An 11,772-nucleotide genomic window follows, 5' to 3' on the forward strand; every position below is an offset into this window, starting at 1 on the left:
AGCTCATGCCCCTGTCTTAAATGCTCAACATGGTACAGTAATATATACAAAAAATGACATCACAACATTGACTGAACAAATACTCAATACAAAAAATATTGAAATTACACTGACAACCAAAGAAACACTAGCTGGATTAATTCAAATTGCTGTGGTGTACAGATCCCCAAAAGTTCCAATGCACCAATTACAGGAAGCACTGGAATACTTGCTGTGTCAAATAGATCACTCGCAGCCTGCATTGATCACAGGCGACTTCAATGTTGACATGCTTCAAGATACTTCAAGTAGAAATAGACTGCTTTCCCTTTTTACAAAGAATCATAATTACAAGCAAATGATACATGTTCCTACAACTGATTACAACTCTTGTCTAGACCAAATATATACAAACATTACTCCAAGTAATATAAGTGCTAGTGGAGTCCTTGAAAGCTTATTACAGTGATCACAAACCAATTTGGATTTCTTTAGACAATTGCCCTGTTTAAAAACATGTTTGTAGTGCAAATGGATAAATGTGAAACCATGATTCACATTTTTGGTGAAACTAAAATACCACTCTTGTACTTGTGAGTTCTTACTTAAAACCTGTGACAACAGTTTCCTAATAAAATTTCTTCTAACTGGATAGTAGGTCGCTATCCATATATTCATTCTAGCAAATATTGCATGTGATGAAGCAATTAGTTAAGCAAACATCAATAGTACAACCACAAAATTTCTACAAAGGCAAGACAAAACGCTACATTTTCTGAAATCACAAGGTTGACAAAAACTTTAAAAAATGGTGGCTTTTATAAAGAAGTTGATTGGTGTTTGAAATTGAATTAAAGCAACATATACTTTTTGGAAAGAGTAGCAGTTGGCATCACTGCCAACCCTAAGCATGGTTCACCTTTTTTTCTTCACATTATTTTCTTTTACTTATAATTGTGGTGCACTAGAGAAAACAACCATTCCTTTTCCTTTCAACAACAGATAACTGATTGATGATGGATTCAAACACAAGCCCAGCTAAAGGAAAAGGAGAGTTTGCGCCAAAAAGAAAATTGCAAGTGGAAACCTCCCCCACTTCAGGTAAGGAAGTTAAGCTAAGCTGTCTAGTTTAACTTTGAGCAGGTTAGGTTTAAGTTAAGCACTCAAACATGACTGTACACTCTGTATACTACAACTTATATACCGATTTTAGTATGTACAAATTCTCTTCAACTACTCAAAATGACTTTGCATCCATTTTAAGATTACAAGCAAATATTCTATTACTAGAATAATCCATGTTTTCCTTGGTTTGTTCCTCCTCAACACATATAAGCATCTTTCAATACTGTTTTGATTGTGAAATGTTATTTCAGTGGTATTTCACATTGGAGCATGTTCACAATTTCTTGCTGCAATTTTTTAACAGTCTACATCACATAAGTAAGCCAGCTTATGCCAGGAAATATTAGCTGAATTTATTCACCACAGAACAATTTACTCGCATCAGATTTCTTTTTGTTAATCCATCCATTTACTTTTCAATGTCTTACTGTGGTATTTCACACTTGCATTTTTTGATAATTTACAGGAATGACGCCTCCATCAGTATCCAAGCGACTATTTGCACGAAATATGTAAAGGTATTTAAAAGTATCAATTCTGTAACTAGGAAGAAATTGCAGAATCAACCTTCATTAGATGTACCATCTCTCTAAATTCACAACAAATGTTGACTAACCTTTTCAAAGACAAACTGCATTGTACATCACATTCGACTATTGAATTCTTATGTAACTAGTGGTTAGTCACCTTTCAAAGTAAATTCAAATGTTACAACTGAAAAATGAGTTGCCCATATATGGTAAGTGATATTTTGTCGTAGCAAGTCATTTGTTATGTCAAGTTGCCTGGATAATCAAGAAATACAGACAAATGATACACATCATTTTGAAAATTTATGTGAAAAAGAGTAGACAGTGTACTATGTCTCAGAAGCAACAACCAAAATTGCATTCCTATCTCTCAACACAAAACAAAACTTTCAACAGATGACATCAATGATGTAATATTACAGATTTCACTTGTGTGCTTGAATAGTATACATGATATGCCCATCAATCATTTCCCAACATTGTTTGGCAACAATTTCTTATGGAATTTGCTAAACAGGTACACTATGCACCACAGCTAACGATATAAATACAGTTGCAAATACTTCCCAAATAACACCAAAATCATTGGTATTTGAAACAAATGAAAACACTCCACACCCCTTTAAAATGAAAACAAACCCTCTTGTATGGTCCAGACTTCGATTTTTATTTCTTACAAACTATTAATTATATATGGAGAGGAGAAAAATCCAGTCATTTAACTATTACTTTGCATTTTTACAATATTTAGAAATGAAACTGAATGCATCAGAAATTAACTTAAAAAATGTCTTTAACCAATTCCCCATATCATGCATTAGTATCATAAAACAATTCTTATTTACAATCAGGGATGTGCCCAGAAATGTCAGGGTGCCAGGCAGCTGTTCAATTCAGTATACTGCATGTCCAAGGGACGAAGTGTCCCCTACTTACCCTTTAGGGGAAAAAAAGCATGTAAGACTGCTTGAATTTCATATGGTGTCACCTTTGCTAACTTTTCTAAGAAACAAATACTCAAAACTCCCCCCTCCCCCAAAAAAGAATAATTATTTGCTCAGTGCTGGGCAGAAATAGGAACAAAAAATCCTTGTGTCAGGCAGCACCCTGATTAATGAAAGGTTGACCAGAGGGCTCAACATTTTGCAGCCTGCTCAGGGCCCCTACAAGAAATTGCAACAACAAAATTTCCCAACAATATTACTCCACTATTGCTTTCTGGTGTAAAGATTACTCTGTTCAACTTAAAACTGATTACCAAATGTTGAAACAAATTAACTGTCTTTATCTGTTTCCAGGTCATGCAAGCAAATACAGAGGTCACCATGACAGCACAGGTGATGTCAGTGGGAGACCTGAAAACTGCCAAAACAGGCACGAAGTACAGAATTCTACACATTGCAGATGAGACCGGATCATTGGACCTCAAACTCTGGAACAATGATGCTGAAACAAAATGTGGTCTCTCAGAAGGAGACACAATCCTGGCACAAAACCTTAAGGTTTCAGTATATCACAATATTCGATCAGTGATTAAAAGCTTTAAAACTACAATAACAAAAGTGGATGAAGTGTGCAATGCAACACTCTCCCCAGAGCAAACAAGCTCAAGATCTGCTATCGAATGTTCCATTAAGGCAGTGAAAGAATTTTCTTTTTACAATTCCTGCCCTACTTGCAATAAGAAAGTCATCTCTCATGATGATAATAAGTGCTTCGGCAAGTGTGACTCATGTAACAGCTATTATAATAAATCCATGCTTGGTTCACTTGTCGCTTGGCATTGCAATCCGAGCATGATGAGTCCCTTCTTGCATTTGGCCAACAGGCCCTTCAGATCTGTGCTGTCACAAATGTCACAGAAGTAAAAGACAACATGGAAGAAGTCATGCAAACTATCTTCTCAACCAGATATAGGTTAGCTGTTAACAGGAGAAACAACCAAACCATCATCTCTGATGTTACCACACTTGATGTGTAAAGCTCATATAGGGTACTCTTCTTAAACCATTATACCATATGGAATAATGTTGTTTACTCGGTTTTCAGATGATTGATGTATAAACAATTGCCAATGGGTGTACTATTACTAATTAAAAAATAACACCTGAGAATAAGTAGTTAATTCATTTTGTTAACATGTTTTCAGATGATTGATTTTTTAAGCAATTTCCAATATCTGTACTATTACTAATTTTAAAATCACATCAGAATTTATAGTTAACAAACTATATTTGCTTTACATGTTTTAAGATCAGTGATTTATAACCAAAAAAATAAACAATCTGTATACTATCACTAATTTATACAAATCAGATAAGAATTAATAGTTACTAAGCTATTAAACATTCAGTTTACATGTTTTGAAACAACGGACTTCAAAACAATTTCCAATGGGCCTACTATTACTTATTTGAAAATTAACATGATAGTTAATACGTAACATATTTGTTTGATATGTTTTCTGATTATTGATTGATAGCAATTGTCCAATCTTTGTACTACTACTAATTTATGCAAATCACATAAGAATTAATAGTTATAAGCTATTGCACATCCAGTTAACATGTTTTCAGATGATTGATTCTTTAAGCAATTTCCAATATCTGTACTATTACTAATTTTAAAAATCTCATCAGAATTAATAGATAACATACTATATTTGCTTTACATGTTTTGAGATCAGTGATTTATAAATAAAAATCTATCTTTGTACTATTACTAAATTATACAAATCACATAAGAAATAATATTTATATATCTACATACAGTATTACACAGTTGATTTATACGCTTTTGATATCAGTGATTCATAGGAATTTTCCAATCATTGTTCTGTGATTGCTAATTTAAAAACAAATTACATGCTGGACGTGACAATAAACAATGTTGGATATTATGCATATATTCTGCTTATTTTTTTTCGTATTCACCTGTACTCTAACTGATCACAGATTTGAAATTTAATACAGAAAATTTCAGAAATATGGATACAACAGTATAGTCACAGGGGATGGTTTTGGTTAAAAAATTGTATGTCTGGTGTTGTCATAACTTCAGCTCCCATACATGTAGCTGTGCTTGTAGCTCATGCTTGTTCTTCAAGATCCTGATAATTTAAATATAGACTATATACAGAAAGTACAAGAATCTTGCTAATTCCAAATCAAGAATAAAAACCTTCATCAAATACATTAAAAGTGTTTAAGTTCCAAAACTTTGTTGTATAAGTCTACAACATCATAGTGCATTATTTTCATTTGCATCCTGCTAACCTTGAGTATTTCCCTTTATATATGCACAAGGGCGTAGGAACCGGGGGGCGCCAGCCCCCCAGTGAAAAATATGGGGGGCGGAAGTACAGGTATCATTCCGCCCCCCGCTCCGCAAGTCAGAAAACCCCTTTTTCATTTCCAAATGAGAAAAAAATCTCATTTGGAGCACCAAATTGCATTTAAGGCCAGGTGAAAATGCAAAATTCTTTACAAAATGGAGTGGGAGTTGAAGTGTGCTATATTGCCCCAAATTGCATCTAAGGCCACCTGGAAATGCAAAAAAATTCCAAAGGGGAGGAGGACACCCCCTCCCCTTAGACCCCTCCCGAAGGCCGGCCATCAGTCTTCAGCCCCCCCCCCCCACTCAAAAGTACCTTCCTACGCCACTGTATATGCATTATACTCTGTAGAACCCTACTGTGTTTCTTGGTTCCTTGCTGAAAGCAAAGGCACCTATGTATTCAGGTCAGTGTGTTTTTGTGTGTGGTGCTGTAGCTTGTATGCACAGTAACTCAAGAAAACTCAACAAGGGAATGACCGACCATTACCATTCTTGTGAGTGGTGGTCAGCTTGGCATCATTCCCTGAATAAATAAAACTGATAATACAGTACATTTTATTGCGCATGCATTTTACCTGCATTCTATTGCAGTACACTGGATCCTATCCATTGTATACCCTAAGGCCTACATAGTTATACTTGCTAGACACATTGGGTCCTTCCCCATTTAAGCTCGTTTACACACCACTTCTGTTTACACGTTTTCAGAGAGAGTGTCCAATCTTCCCCTCTTCTTGTATCTTGGTATTATTCCAGTAACTGAGAAAACTACATAGTTTGGTGCATGAATTTTTCTTGTTATGTTGGAGCTTTCTTAAAAATATTAGGTGTAAATGGAATCGATGAACAGCAGCAAGGAACCACTGTATGTTTTCATTCTGGTTCATTCATATGGTCTGGTGGTACAGAGCTGGTTAAGAGGGCGGTATTGTACCAAAAACTGGAGAAGGGGGACTATGGGTGGTTCATCTGGGAAGTAAGTTCATTTGTTTGTTATTTAAGCAATTGTTTGTAGCGGTAACTGACCCAGGGTTGCCTTGTTCATGTTTTGTACGTTTTTGGGCGGGTTGCACTTGCGTCGATGGGTTCCGGCGCTGTTTAGCAACAGAGAAGCGCGTAGTAGCACACCAAGCAGAGTGGTGCGTGTCATTTGCTCCGCTCTTATTGAGTTGCCCCTGTTGACCTGTCACGGCCGGCCCTCGTTCTCAGTTCCTTGCGGGATAGGGCCTTGAATGCAATATTTGTACAGGGACGTCATCCAGTTCAGTTCAGTTCTCGTGGAGTGCGGACGTGTTTTCGGCTGCTCTCCACCTTTCGTTGACCACACTTTTATTGTGTTTTTACGTTGGCCCTTCATTAGTTTACAGTTTGTTTTAGTGTAGTTTGTGTGTTTTGGGTTTGTTTCGTTTTGGTACCCCTAGCTGTCATGGCGGCTCGCCGTGACAGCAAAATCGTATTGTTGAGTTTTTCGGGGGAGGCTAAGGTCGTCCCCGTACAAGTTTTTTCAGTTTTGCGTTCTGTTGGTTTAAAGGTCCCTGGAGAGGTTGACGCGCTTCAGCGTAAACCTCTCCGGGGTATGAATTGTTTTGATGTACGGTTTACCTCGGAGGCTGCCCGCGTCCGAGGCGTCCATGTGTTGGAGGGAGTTGAGGGACTGAAGGTCACACCGTATGACAGTTCGGTGTGGGTGACAGTCCTCCATCTCCCTCTGGACATGTCTGAACAGGTTGTTGTGCGGACACTGGGGCGTTTTGGGAAAGTGACCGGCTACGAGGAGCCGGAATTCATTGAATGTAAAGGTGTCAAGACCGGGACTAGACGAGTTAGAATCGAACTCAAGTCCGATATCCCCTCTACCTTGTGGGCTAATAGGCACAGGGCCCACATTGCATACCCGGGCCAGCCTCGCACTTGTTGGAGGTGTGGGCTGGAAGGGCATGAGGCCAGGTTGTGCCCGAACAAGCGGTGTAGCCGCTGTTTACAGGTTGGGCATACCCTGGCCGAGTGTAAAGGGGATATCGTTTGCAACTCGTGTGGGAAAACGGGCCATCTCGCCCGTTTATGCCCAGACCGCTCATACGCCGCGAGAGTGGCTACGGGCGTGGTTGAAGCGGTCCCTGTCCCGGCCTCTGACACCGTACCACATGATGCTCCTGTCATCGCCCCAGTGTCCGAAACTAGCGCCCCGATGGAGGCTTTGTTCCCCCTTAAGTGTCCGACCTCTCCCCTGATCGAACTTGCCGAAACTGCCAGCCTGCCCACTGAAGCAGAGCAGGACAAAACGGCGGAGATGGTACTAGCGGAGTGGCACGCGGCGCAGGATGCCGCTTGTACTGGTTCACCGGTAGCTACGCCCGCTATTGGTGATACTAGCTGGGCCCCGAGTCAACCGGCCCAAGAGACATTAAGTGGCCCAGATTCTGACTCGCCAATGGAGGACTGCACTACAGCCTTATTTGTTGTGGCTAAGGAGTCCTCCGATTGGTTTGATGAGACCAAACAGGCCACTGATCTCATTGACTCGAGTGGCCCTTCCACCCTACCCGCAGCCGCTTCCGCTATACCGGACACGATGGTCGTTAGTGGACCTCCTGTTCCTGACAGGGAGGTCCACTCGATGAAGGTTGACGAGGAGTTAAGAACTCTGCTCCCTCGTAAGAAAAGGGGGAATACTGTTAGGGGCTTGAAAAGACCCGTATTGGGAAAATTTCGCAGGTAATGCGCAAGCCTGTCGTCTGCTATCGGGACGGCGTACCCCGGATGAATTTTGGAGTTAGTTAGTTCTTATGTGTGGGGTGGGGGGTTTGTGTGGTCCTTACATAATGTGGGTTGGGGGTTTTCTGTTTGTGGTTTGGTGTTGGCTTTTTGGGGCTGGTTTGTGGAGCTTTATTGTTTTGGTTCTGTTGGCCTTTGGGTCCGTGTCCTTTTCGCGTCACGTTGAACGCTATATTTTATACGTTTGTGGGTTTTCAGTTGGGTTTTTGGTGGTTGTTAAACAGACGGATTGTTTTTGGTTTTGTTGACCTTTGGTCCGTGTCCGTTTCTTTGCACGTAAAAAGCACACAGGGACGTCATCCTGTCGAAGTATGGCGTTCGGTGCATTCAAGGCTGAATGGTTGCAGGCTCCGTGATGTTGCATGGAGAATTGCACACGGTGCCTTGGTGACCAATCTGAAAAGGTATCACTGGCGATTGGGTGATGGACTGTGCCCGAGGACCGGCTGTGACAGCTTAGAGAGTACTGCCCATGTTTTTTGGCATGGCCCCTTTGTTTTGAACTTTTGTGGGAGTAGTTTCAGTCCTGGACCGACCGTTTATCGGGAGACCGTTCCTGGTCGGTAGGACAGGGCTTTGTTTTATATGGATTAGATCCTCCAGTTTGTTCTGTTGCTGTGTTGCAGCGCAATATTTATGTTTGTTCTGTTGTGAGAAAAACTTATTTGGAGGAATAGATTTGATGTTGTTTTTAGGGGAAAATTTGCCAGTTGGCAGGCAGTCCTAGAGGCGGTGAAGTCTGACATTCGCCTTCAGGTTGAAGGCGATTTTCGCCGTTTATCTGGGGCTGCCTTTTTTGGACGGTGGTGTGCTGGGGAAGGGTGTTTTGTTTCGTTGCGTGCTGGTCGTCCTTAGTTTTTGGAATGTTTCAGTGGTTGGTTGGGCGTTTTGTCTCTGCAGGTCTGTGAGCGTATAATACCTTTTTGGCTCGCTTGGCCTGAGTTTCGTTTGTAAGAATGGGATGGTTTGGTAGTGCCGTTTGGCCGTGACGTTTTGTATCCCGTATTACGGGTCACGTAAAACGCACTTTAAGCATTGTAATCGGGTCTGAGTGTTTGTGTCTTCAGTTTTTTTCCCTCTCTCTATAGGGTCCTGATCCTTTTTTTGTACTAAACTAAACCACCTCAAACATTCACAAAACTACGAAAGGACGACCAGCACGCAGCGTAATGAAACACCCTTCCCCAACACCACCGTCCAAAAAAGGCAGCCTTACATTTGTACTATTAAGCTAGGCTCACTGTTTCTTTACTGTCTAGCGTAGGCCCAGACCCATCGTGTAAGAAGTCACAGCGTGGGTATTTTTCTTTAACGTACTTAAAGTGCACCACCGAAGTTGTCGCATAATACGGGGATTTCCAGGATCAATGTTGCAGTGTAAATTGTGTTTTAAACTGGAAATAACTTCAATTACTGCCAGTTGATCAAATAACAAAAGTTGCTTACTATATCTGCCAATTCAGCTGTTAGTGTTAGCCTCATATGTTCTCGGTCTCCTATCTACAGCCCTAAAGGGGACCACCCCGGTAACAGCCCTGACCCATGGGACCCGGGAGTAAGAAATCTTTGTCAGAAAATTATTTATTCCAAGGCTTAAATTAAAGAGGTTATGAAATGGAAAATTTGTCTTGGAATGGTTTGTCTAGATTACTACAACACCACCCATGCACAACTTTCCGTAAATGCGGCTTCAAACCCCAGAAATTCGCCGTCAAAGTATTCCCTAGAGACCTCTCGACCTGACCCTCATAAAAAAGTCAAAGCTGCCCACCGCAGTTCATATGACGTCATCGAAGGAACCATTTCAGCCAAAGCCGACTTCCCGCTTTTTATCGATACGGCGTCATACAGTTTACTACATGTAAACACAAAACTCTCCTCATCAATTGAAAATGTCTTCTTCCGATTCCGAGGGAATGGGACTTCACCTCTCAGAATCTACGTCAAGCTATGACGAAAATGATTTTCTTCAAGAAGAAGATGAGGAAATAGTTTTCGAGGGTGATGAAGATATCGGTGTTTTGCCCGATCAATTTGAGCCCCTTGCCGATGGCCGAGACGCGCCGCTGCCGATTAATGTTCACCGAGCAGATCGGTTGGACGATCCTGACCGAAACTGGTAAGTTCAGCATGAACAAAACTCTAATGTCGATGTTCCTGCTACTTCATTTCACAGCAATGTTTGTTAAATTATGTTCAGTGCAAATGCAACTCCAGTAAGTAGTAGCACAAGAACTGCAGTAACACTTACTGGTCTAGACCTAACCTAGGTTAACAAGTACTGTAACAGACGCTGCATAACACTGCAGGCTGGACTGTGTAAATGTTATGTTACTTGTTTGTTGGATCATCCAATCATAACACGATGCCATTTCTACCAGCGAAGAGAAATTGCATATCTAGTATTGATTGTTCTAAATCCTACTGGCTTTTAAGTTTTGTTTAAAATACTGGGTAACCAAAAAGGAAAAAAATCGTCATTTGCTGCATCATGAGGCCTAGGCTGTGGTCATAACAAAGTTATTTACCTACTCTATAGTATGGCTAGGCCCACAGACACTCGTAACGTTTTCTAGGTGTATATACTACTATTTACTACGCCTAATTGTAAACGTTTACGTGCGCCCCTACATAGGCCAAAGCTAGGCTTATAATATTACATATACGGGAAGGAAAATAACGTTTTCAAGGAAGGAAACTGACATTTTACAGGGAGAAATGCATCATTTATCAGAGTGGGAAGCTGATAAATTGGTTATAGTGTAGGCTAAGAATAAATTTGACTCAATCGTTATTTTCCACGCCTAAATCATAAACCACATTACTAATAGTAATATAGTTACTTTGCTACTTAGATACTTTCCTACCCATAATATGTTGCTTTACTCTCCTAAATAACAGGGGAGGGATGTACCTTTTTGTGGAGGAAACAAACCTCTATGTGGCTCGGACTATAGCTAGCCTGAGTCTTAGCCCTCATCAAAGCTAGTGCCTAACTTGTAAATCTTTCTTGTCTCATTATAAAAAAATGCCCTTCATACTACCATGTTCCATATGATACGCCTCATGTTTGCTTTGGATGTGGTAGATATAATGCCACTTATTTTACAAAATGCTCAATATCATTCTTCATGTTTCTTTCATTGAAGGTGTTTATGTGGTGAATGTCCAGTGATGCCAACAGAAGAAGAATGTGTATGCTGTAAGAAAATTTAAGAGGTGAATGTCACAAGGGGAGAAAATGGAGCCTGTATCACACCTGTTCACGTGCTTCGAGTAGCATACTACCAATATCGCCAGCAGTATGGAGAAAGACATGGACATGAAATTAATGAGTGAGTACTGCTCAGTACTGTTTCGAGAGACAGTACTGTTAACTTAATTGCCAAGTTAACTAGTACAGTGATGGCAGTTACTGTTTCATGCACATTAGGTGTCAACAAGTGCCATTGCAGATTTCTAACTGGTCCAACTTGTGGATCTCAAACTTAAAATTTACCAATTGCACACAATAACTTTAAGGAGTAATATGTGTCCTATCATTGTCATCATAGGCATAGGAGCCTAATTTGATTTTGGGGGCTGTCACGACTTTCCCGAAAAATATTACCAAAAATTTTCAAGCGCTCCGGGCTATCAACATGTTAATGTGCATATCATATAGGCATTCTTCGGTTATTGCATCACATGCCAATTACATATAATCATGTGCCGTGTTATTACCCTTCCATATTGGTTAGAATTATTGGGGAAGTCGTTAGAATAATAATAATCATAATAATATCAGTTAAACCATTGAAAAACACATTGCAAATTATGATTGTCATATGAATATTTGGTTGTGTATTCTTTTACAGGCAATATCGGTACACAGCCTACAGACAATTTGTGAGATGGTGTTGGGGATTTCTTGGCAGACATGTGAGGGTAGTACTTCCAGCGTGTGCAGTGCAACAAATCAGACGTTCCTTCCCAGCTGCAGAGTTTGCTGGCTTCCGCTACCCAGATCTCAATTAGCATTTGTTTG

The 11,772-nt window shown here is 40.3% G+C and overlaps 1 long non-coding RNA gene across 1 annotated transcript; it reads left to right on the top strand.

Moving 5' to 3' along the window:
- The first annotated feature begins 7,683 nt into the window (after positions 1-7,683).
- Positions 7,684-11,748, top strand: LOC139981930 (uncharacterized). The gene is made up of 3 exons (XR_011797929.1): positions 7,684-9,864; positions 10,895-11,080; positions 11,603-11,748. It is a non-coding gene; the product is annotated as an uncharacterized lncRNA (long non-coding RNA).
- The last annotated feature ends 24 nt before the right edge of the window (positions 11,749-11,772 follow it).

The sequence above is a fragment of the Apostichopus japonicus genome, chromosome 16, assembly GCF_037975245.1.
Source record: "Apostichopus japonicus isolate 1M-3 chromosome 16, ASM3797524v1, whole genome shotgun sequence".
Classification (NCBI taxonomy): Eukaryota; Metazoa; Echinodermata; class Holothuroidea; order Aspidochirotida; family Stichopodidae; genus Apostichopus; species Apostichopus japonicus.